This window comes from Amblyomma maculatum, chromosome 9 (assembly GCF_055883805.1).
Source record: "Amblyomma maculatum isolate TAMU_Amacu chromosome 9, ASM5588380v1, whole genome shotgun sequence".
Taxonomy (NCBI): Eukaryota; Metazoa; Arthropoda; class Arachnida; order Ixodida; family Ixodidae; genus Amblyomma; species Amblyomma maculatum.
The window spans coordinates 98,021,007-98,031,348 of NC_139352.1; the positions used below are offsets into that span (position 1 = coordinate 98,021,007).

A 10,342-nucleotide genomic window follows, 5' to 3' on the forward strand; every position below is an offset into this window, starting at 1 on the left:
GACTCAGTCTTCCAACTCCAGGTGGCTGCACGCCGTCCTGGGTGCGTTCGTCTCGCTGGCCCTCCGACAAGGTGTTCTCGGAGGACTTCTCAGCAGCCTCCGAAGGCGTCTTTACTTGTGTAGTAGGTGACTCGCTTTTCGTGTCACGGCTTGCGGCCTGCGTGGAGCCTTCAGAATTTTCGGAAGACGCGTTAGGGTATCTCATGGACAATTCCAGTCTCCTTTTCGCTGCTTCCTCGGCGTCGGCTTCATCCATAATGAGGTCTGAAGCGTCCTCTTGTTGCAGTGGTCCAGTAACACTCGCGTAAGTTTTAACGCACATGTCCTCCTGATGACCAAAGCGCCTGCATCGGGCACAACGAGGAACACGACACTCGCGTCTAATGTGCCCCGCAGTCCGGCACCGTAGACAAAGCGGAGCTATGCCCGGCACTACCACCAGAGCCAACTCGCCTGCTACGCGGAGCTGGTGCGGGAGGTCGTCCACCGAAACACCGGATTTCAGTTTGAGCGCAATTACTCTTGTCGTTGATGCTTTGTCCGCAACGCCACTGACACACCACTTTTGTTTCGAAATGTCCGTTACCGTCCCAAAAGGTGCCAGGGCAGATCGCACGTCGTCGTCATGGACACCGTAGACAAGCCCGTGCAACTTTAGCCTCACGTCCTGGTTCATTGGATCGATGATGACGCGTCGTCGTTCCTTCACCTTAAAATCACGCAAGGCCAACATTTTCTTCATCCCGTCTCCGCTCTTGAATGTAAGCGCCCAGACGTGATTCATCTGGTACGCCCCCAAGGCAATCACCTCGGGGAGCATATCCAGACTATCCAACGCATCACGGAAATCTTCCACGCGATACGGCCGACATCTCACATCAGCATGCAGAAAAACAGTATTTAAAACATTCCGACCTGATGGCAGTTGAGGCAAAATGACTTGATAATCCTGGTCCGGTAAGTCCGCAATCCTGTTTCCGCGACCCAGCTGGGCCGCTGTTACCGCTCCGTCGGAGCACATGATGGCACGTCCGTTCTCCTCGGCGGCCGGAAGTAGAATCACTATACTAACGAGGAGGTGCAGGGAAGCCGGCAAGCGCTGTTCTCAAAGGGTGCAGAATGCAACAAAGAAACAAAACCTATGCTCCCCGTCGGGGAATCGAACCCCGGTGTCCCGCGTGACAGGCGGGGATACTGGCCACTATACTAACGAGGAGGCGCAGGGAAGCCGGCAAGCGCTGTTCTCAAAGGGCGTAAAGAAAAAACGACGCCGAATGAAGCTCCGGCTACGAAGCCAGTACGACCGCAAGGAGCACAGCATCGAAGCCCTCGAAATTGAAGAAATCTGCTCCCACCAACTGCTGCTTCCAGAAAACGCTCTTGAGATGAGTCAGGTGGCTGATTTGAAATTAGCGGATGTCACCATCTCACCAACTCGCCTCTTTACAGAAGGCATCGAAATTCTAATAGGCTCTGATTATTATTGGACTTTTGTGCACGCAAAAGTACGGAAAGTGCAAGGGGCCTTGGTTGCGCTCAAGACTGACTTCGGCTGGACCTTGCAAGGCCCGATACCACTGTCTGCTTCAGGTGTGTCGTGTTCCACCATCGCCGTTCTGTGCACCAGCGTCTGTGACAAGAACGCCAATCTTTCAGACGAACATCGAGCGTTCTGGGAGCTGGAGAGCCTCGGTATCTCCGCAAGCAGCTGCCTAATTGAAAGCGAGGAGCAGCAGGTGAGAGAAGACGTTACTCGTTCTCTGACTTTGACCGATGGGAGATACGAGGCGAGCCTCCCGTGGAAGGCACCTGACCAGGGGCTAGCCAGCAACGAAGTTGTAGCAAGAGAACGCCTGGCCAAGTTGATGCGGCGTCTGAGACTCAACAAGAGCAGGCTAATGGTCTATGATGCAGCCATCCGTGACAACCTAGATAAAGGCTTTGCTGAAAGGGTTCCAACCGACGAAATCGACAGCACCTCGTCTCGAGTGTATTATATGCCTCATCGTGCTGTTTTTTGTTCAGAGAGCTCTGCCACCAAAGTTCGCATAGTGTTCGATGCATCTTCGAAAGCACGAGGCTACTTGTCACTTAACGATGCCCTCAGCACCGGCCCGAACCTAAACCCCGACCTGCTGCGGCTAATTCTGAATTTTAGATGCCACAAAATTGCATTGACCGCCGACATCGAGAAGGCCTTTCGTCAGATTGGCATCAAAAGTGAGGACCGCGACGCACTGCGATTCCTCTGGTATTCATCTGCGTCATGTGAGGGCTCATCAGAGGGCGATATAGAGGTCTGGCGCATGACAAGAACGCCTTTTGGCGCCACAGGTAGTCCTTTTATGTTGGCTGCCACCATACAACATCATCTGGCTAACGTCTCTGAGGACCTCTCTCACTCCGCACAAATCTTAGGCAGCTGCCTGTACGTCGACGATTTGATAACCGGAGTCAGCGACACGGAAGAGCCGACGAAATTTTACGAGGAGGCAAAGCAAATAATGAGCTCAGCAAGAATGAAACTGCGAAAGTGGAGTTCCAACAACGAACTCGATGCTGACGGCATTGGAAATACCTGCGCTGACACAGCGAAGATGACTTCAGCCATGACAAGAATATTTGGGCTCGAGTGGGACAGAGAAAACGACAAGCTGAAGTATTCCCTGAAAACGGCGCTGGAGATTCTTACTGTCACCAGGAACACTAAACGTTTCGTGCTCCAAGCCTCAGCGAGAATCTTCGATCCACTCGGTCTCCAGAGACCAGTAACAATCACAGCACAAGCACCTCTTCCGGTGATAAAAATTAAGCGCTTCAGCAATCTGAATCGCCTACAGCGAGTCACAGCTTGGATGCGACGCTTTGTTCGCAACTGTGATCGGAAAAAGGATCGACTTGAGGGCCTGCTCTGTGCATTCCAAATCCAACAGGCGCAGAAATGGTCGCATCACGGAGGAGTTTCCTGGGTCAGATGGAAGAACGCGATCCTGTATGATCCGTTTACCAGGTGGCACTTTATGTACCCGTTCTAAACACAGAAATTAATGAGCTTGCGCTCATTCGGCGGGGAGGATGTTGAATATTCTGGGTGCCGTCTTCGCGGTCTTCACGGCACGACATTTGAGCCATCCCACTGACAACGGGGGATGTACGTACACGGACTGGAATTACCCATTCTTCACCTCGGGGTACGGCTGTGTGCGCATGTATTGTGTGGTGTGGTCGGTGGGTGGCGCGAGAGAGGGACGCTCGTGCGCGTGCTCCCTTCAAGTGTTGGTTGGTTGGTTCATAGGAAGGGAAATGCGCAGTATCTGTCACACTTGCTCTGTGGACACCTGAACCGCGCCGTAAGGGAAGGGATGAAGGTGGGAGTGAAAGTGGATAGAGAGAAAGGGGGGCCGTAGTGGAGGGCTACGGAGTAATTTCGACCACCTGGGGATCTTTAACGTGCGCTGACATCGCACAGCACACGGACGCCACTTCGTTTCGCCTCCATCGAAACGCAGCCGCCGAGGCCGGGATTCGATCCCGGGAACTCCGGCACAGTAGTCGGGTGTCTTACCACTGCACCACCCCGGCGGGGCCCCTTCAAGTGTAAGAGAGACAGCGTTTGCGGAGCAGTGCGGTAGTTCATGGGAGACGCCCTCCGAGCAGTGTCCATAGTGAGTGCAGTTTGGATAATAAAATTCATGTTGTAGTTGTTTAAAAGTTTCTCCCTAACGTATCTGAATATCGAACAGGGCGCAGAATGCAACAAAGAAACAAAAACCTAGCTCCCCGTCGGGGAATCGAACCCCGGTGTCCCGCGTGAGAGGCGGGGATACTGGCCACAATACTAACGAGGATTTTTTTTATTTATTACCGACTTGGCAACTACAAAGAACGATGAAAAGTCGCATGGAATTAAAAACACAAGTTACTTACAGGTTTCTTGGGATAGAATGGATTAGGTGACATGAGCTTGTCCAAGACTGGCAGCCATTCTGGGGGTTTAGATTGCCCTCCGAAAACATCACGCGTGTACATTACACTTTCAACAAAATACTGATGGGCTGGGTGTACGACTACATGCTCATGGCGAACATCCATCCGCGTTCTCCATATGCTGTGCATACACAAGACCATTAATAAATCACTGGGCACTTCTCCTAGCTGGGCGCATGGAAGGTAGCGTATGCCAAACGGCGTTATTGGTAAGTCCTTTTTAATAGTGCGCTGTAGCACGTCCCACAAAAAAACCGCATCGTGACAATCAAGGAAAATATGCTCTATGGTTTCCAGCTTTTTGCAAATAAACAGTCAGCAGACCAAGGCACGAAAGGGTCTTTGCTTTTCAGCCATAGCTTCACCGGAAGAGTGCCGGTATGCAATTGAAGAAAGAAAAATTTAGCGGACGATCTGATGGGCATTCTTTTCACTCTCTTCAACACGTCCCGCTCCGGACCCAAAGCATATACAGCGCGATAAAGAGGCACAGGTAAAAAGGTTTCCAATAAATCTTTGTACAGCCGTTTTCGCGTAACAGTACACATATACTCATTTAAAAATCTCGCCTTCACTATTTGGAAGGACGCGACAACTTCGCGAAGAAAAGCACTTAGACCCATTGTCCCTGTAGACATAGTCGAAACTACATATTCCGGCAGTGAATCACGCAATCGCACTTGGATTACCGTTCTAAGAAAAACATCGCTTTGTTCGCGCAAAGAAAAAAAAGAACCTTGTTGCAATCTGCTTTAAGTATAAATGTGACAATCCCAGTCCACCGTTATGCACGGTATGAAAAAGATTGCATCGACTGGTACGCTCCCATGTTGAAGCCCACACAAACGTGGCAAATACCCTATGCAGTTTTTGAACAGAGATTCTTGACATAGATAACACTTGCAGCATGTAAAAAATTTTTGCAACTAGGAACATATTGCAAACGGTAGCTCTTGCGAACATAGAAAAGTTATGTCCTCCCCATTTGTTTGTTTGGGTTTTCACTTGCTCAACTTCACCGGCCCAACATTCCTTGCTTACACGGTAATGCTTTAGTGGCACACCAAGGTAATTGCCTGGCGTTATTGTCCACTGCATACTGGAGAACAGTTCAGGCGCGTATTGCCAGTTTCCGTGCCAAAATCCTGAACACTTTGCCCAACTAATTTCACTTCCACTTGCAGTGCAAAAAGCAGTGGCTTCTTTTACAACTTCTTGCACGCCCTCATGGTCAGTACGAAAAACCGCAATATCGTCCACGTATGCCAAAACCCGAACTTCACTTTGAAAAAATCTATAACCGTGTATGTTTGGCCTTGTAGGCAATCACAGACAGAAAGGCTCCAGATAAAGCGCAAACAGAAGGGGAGACAGAGGACAGCCCTGCCTTACTGACAACTGAACAGGTATACGATCAGTTATAACCGTGTATGTTTGGCCTTGTAGGCAATCACAGACAGAAAGGCTCCAGATAAAGCGCAAACAGAAGGGGAGACAGAGGACAGCCCTGCCTTACTGACAACTGAACAGGTATACGATCAGTTAAATGCTTATTCACGACCAGTCTCGCTGAACAGCACTCGTAAACCATTTTCACGCCATTTGTGATCACGGAACCAGCATTGACATACTCTAAAACAGAGAACAAAATTTCATGTACCACTTTATCAAATGCTTTGTGGAGGTCTAATTGCATCATGGCTACGTGGTCATGCATCGCGTCACAACATTCGAGTACACTCCTTGCTGCGTGTATGTAAGTAGTAAAAATGGTCCTTCCTTTTATACCGCATGTCTGATGTGGGCCTACAAGAGAAGTAATGACACGTTGGAGTCGTCGCCCTAATACTTTCATGTAAATTTTATAGTCAACATTCGTTAGACTTATAGGACGGTAAGACGCTACAGACTGAAGCTTAACATGGTCATCTGTTTTCGGGATTAGTACAATGTGTGACATTCGAAAAGACGGAGGAGGTACGTTCTTTTCGTAGCATTCACTAATAACTCTTTCCAGTAAAACAGCCATTTCAGTTGGAAAAGCCTTATATATGGCAGCACCAAGACCATCTGTTCCGGGTGGCTTATTGGAATTTAATTCCCCGATAGCGGCCTCAATTTCCTCGGACGTAATACTTGCTTCAAGTGTCTGCGCCACTTCGTCTTCTACTCTTGGCATCAGCGACAGAAAGTCTTTTCTGAAGCGTTCAATGTCCGGTGTTTTCAGACTAAACAATTCGCTGTAAAATTCTACAAACGCCCGTTCAATCGTTTTTTTTTTCCGAGGTAACTACGTTCTGATAGCAGATTTCTTTTATCTCTTTTGACACTGCGTACCTTTTTTCGTCACTAAGTGCCCTTTTCGTGGGCGTCTCTCCGAGCCACAATATTTCGCTGCGTGCCCTTATCACCGCACCGCGATACTTCTTTTCGTCTATCACCTCAAGTTTGGTTTTTATCTTTTTAATATCTTGAGCGAACAAGCCAGGCTTAACGCTCTCCATGCTAAGCATGTATTCAAGTGTGCTACGAAGTTCTTTTTCTTGTTCTCTTTCTTTACGTCGGAGAGTGCATGCTCGGTCAATAGCAGCTATTTTTATCTCGCACTTAAACTGCTCCCATGCTTGTATAAAATTAGAGTCATTTTGTAACATATGCTTAATATATTCTTTAACTTTAGTGGTAAACTCTTCATCCAGCAACAGTTTTTCATGAAATTTCCATTGCTCCCAATTGAGTTTTGTTGCCTTACTTTTTATGCCTAGAGTAATCATTACGAGGGAGTGGTCACTAAAGCTCATGGGAAGTGTTTCATATTCCGAGCACAAGGGCACACTATCAATGGGAACATATATTCGGTCCAACCTTGCATGACAGCTACCTTGAAAGTGCGTGAACTTTGCTTGGCCTTCATGCGTCATTATACAGCCAGCATCTTCAAGCTCTGCCTCAATAACAATGTCAATAAGTAACTCTGCACTCTTGTCACGAAGGACACGGTCTGTTTTTCTATCTTCCGGTCTACAGACACAGTTGAAGTCTCCATGCAGGAGAACACGCCTCTCATGTATTAGGAAGGATTTCATATAGTGAAAAAACTCTTCCCGCTCAAACGCTCTAGTCGGCGCATAAACGCAGATCACTCCCCAGTCCAATCCAGAAAAACTGAAATCACATATGAAAAGCCGACCCCTCTCACACGAGAACACAGACTGCACACACTCTATGCAATTTCGAATGAAAATGACACATCCCCCCGATCTTCCAACCGCATGACAAACGCAAACACTATATCTAGAACGATATATTTCAGCCATTTTCTCTGTTTGTTGTTCGCTTTCCATTTTTCGCTCGTGAACTGCTAGCACATCAATTTCATTTTCCAGCAGAATGCGGTTCAGCTGCAGTTGTCTCCGAAGCGTTGACAGCCCCCTCACATTTAGCGTGGCTACGCGCAAGCTAGTGGATAAATTGGTCGCCATCTCAAGAAATTATAAATCACGAAACATATATCACTCGCATCTCTTTGCAGAAAAACAGCATTGCGGTTCAACTGTTGCATGGGATGGCCATTCTTCCTTTTTGGCGAGTCTGTCCGTCGTTCCAAGCGCTGCTCCCGATCATGAACCGGGCTTGTGACGTCTCGACCGAAAAGGGTACCCCCGCTATGGCGGAGGCACAGGTGACACAGTTCTCCAGTCTGGGGGCACGTTTGGTTTTGGCTTGAAGGACGCCCGGCGAAGGGGGGCCGCCTTCAGTGGAGGCTGTCCGCTTTCCGCTCCTCCTTGGGTTGATTCCTCGTTGACACTGTCTTCGTGCACCCGCTTCACAGGCAAGGTAGAAGCAGCTGGCATCTCAGCTTCAGTGTCCCCCTGTTCCTCACTGTGTTGCGTAGCCGAAGCTGGGCTTGCAGCACTGGCATTGCCGTCTTCTTTCGTGGGTGTCTCGGTCCCAGCAACATTCGGCAACGGAACAATCACATCTGACTCACAGTGTTCTTTAAGGGCAGGGGTCTTCTCAGAGGTTTCTTCTTTCAGCTTTAGCATCCTCAGTGGTTCCACTGCTAGTTTCCTCGGCGTCCACTGCGTCCATCAAGTGCTCGCCTGCCACTTCACTCGGCACGGGGCCTGCAATGTTGGCATACGTGCGCACACACTGGGACTCGTCATGGCCGTAGCGACGACACAGCCCGCAGTGCGGCACACGACACTCACGACGTATATGTCCTTTCCCGCGGCTCCGGAGGCAAAGCGGGGCTGTGCCTGGGACGTGGACGAGTGCGACGTCCTCGGCAACCCGAAGCTGATGCGGCAAGTCCTCGATGGTAACGCCCACTTTTAGCTTCAGCGTGACCGTTCGAGTCGTTGAAGCCTTGTCGACACACCCTTGCGCTTTCCACTTGTCTCTTGATATTTCCGTAACTTTTCCATAAGCCGCCAACGCCGCTTGCACATCATCGTCGTGCACGCCGTGAAGCAGCCAAAAAAGTTTCAACCTGATCCCTTGGTTACAGGGGTCAATGACCACGCATCGGTGTTCCTTAACTTCAAAAGCTTGAGCTTGCAAAATCTTCGCTTTTGCCTCTTCACCTTTAAACGTTACCGCCCACACGTGATTCATTTGATATGCCCCGAGGGCAACCACTTCCGGCAGCAGTGAAAGACGAGCGAGGGAGTCTCGAAAGTGCTCCACCCGGTACGGCCTGGCTTTTACGTCGCCGTGCAAAAAAACAGTATGCAAAACACTCGAACCTGTAGGCAGACGCAGTAGAACCAGTTCATATTCCTTGGCAGGCCTTTCCGTGTTCCTGATACCACGGCCCAGCTGGGCCGCTGAATCCGCTCCTTGGAAGCCCATGATAATCACGTCCGTCACGCTCGGTGGCCGGAAGTGGACTATATACTAACGAGGAAGCGCAGGGAAGCCGGCAAGCGCTGTTCTCAAATGGCGCAGAATGCAACAAAGAAACAAAAACTAAGCTCCCCGTCGGGGAATCGAACCCTGGCCTCCCGCTTGACAGGCGGGGAAACTGGCCACTATACTAACGAGGAGGTGCAGGGAAGGCGGCAAGCGCTGTTCTCAAAGGGCGCAGAATGCAACAAAGAAACAAAAACTAAGCTGCCAGTCGGGGAATCGAACCCCGGTGTCCCGCGTGACAGGCGGGGATACCGGCCACTATACTAACGAGGAGGTGCAGGGAAGCCAGCAAGCGCTGTTCTCAAAGGGCGCAGAATGCAACAAAGAAACAAAAATTAAGCGCCCCGTCGGGGATTCGAACCCCGGTGTCCCGCGTGACAGGCGGGGATACTGGCCACTATACTAACGAGGAGGCGCAGGGAAGCCGGCAAGCGCTGTTCTCAAAGGGCCCGGATGCAACAAAGAAAAAAAAACTATGCTCCCCGTCGGGGAATCGAACCCGGGTGTCCCGCGTGACAAGCGGGGATACTGGCCACTATACTATTTTTTTTTCTTTATTTCCTGGCTTTGGTTCATACCATTTCACAAGAACACAACACGAATAACACAAAACAAAGTACATATTGGAAGGTCATCATCAGCCAATGTCAGGCTGGCTTCGTCTCAGTACATTAAAACTCTCGCAACGACAGCAAAGGCTCTACCCTTGAGAGCCATTCGGGAGGTTCAGCAGCCACTTTCTGTATGGCTACAAACCAATTCACACTTTCTCGAAAGTATATTCTAGCGAGTCGAGCATTCCTGTCGCAGTGATAGCCCGCCATTCTGGAGCGCCATATAGAGTGGAGGCCCATGAGCATGATTAAATCATACGGAACGCCATCTTCATTATCAATGCTTAAATACCGGATGCCGTGGGAGTCTAGTGGAAATTCTTTCTTCATCGTACGTTGCAAAACATCCCAGAAATAAACCCCTTCCCAACAATGCAAAAAAACATGGTCTATTGTTTCCGGCTGCTTGCAGATTAAACAGTGCGCCCGCCACGGTAAAAAAAAATCCATTTCCTCCAAAAACTTCTTTACTGATAATGTTCCGGTGTGTAATTTAAAGAAAAATGTCTTAGCTCCTGGCGACACCTGCATTCTCTTTACTCTCTTCAAGACATCTCTGCCCGGACCTCCACTCTATAAGGTTCTGTACAAGGGTTGTGGCAAAACAATGTCACATAAATCGCGATACAGCTTTTTTCGTTTTACAGTGGACAAATATTCATTAGAAAAACGCACTGAAAGAAATCTTACACTAGCGACGACCTCCCTGTAATAACCAAAAATCCCACCCGTAGCTTCTTCGGTGGAGACAACAAACTCCGGCAGTAGGCGCCGTAGCCTAACTTGGCAGACGGTGCGTAAGAAAGGGTCCGAAGCATCCCGAA

At 49.4% G+C, this 10,342-nt stretch overlaps 1 non-coding gene across 1 annotated transcript; it reads right to left on the minus strand.

The window, feature by feature from the left end:
- Positions 1-1,144: 1,144 nt before the first annotated feature.
- On the minus strand, positions 1,145-1,216 carry TRNAD-GUC (transfer RNA aspartic acid (anticodon GUC)). The gene has a single exon. It is a non-coding gene; the product is annotated as a tRNA-Asp (tRNA).
- Between the last annotated feature and the right edge of the window lie 9,126 nt (positions 1,217-10,342).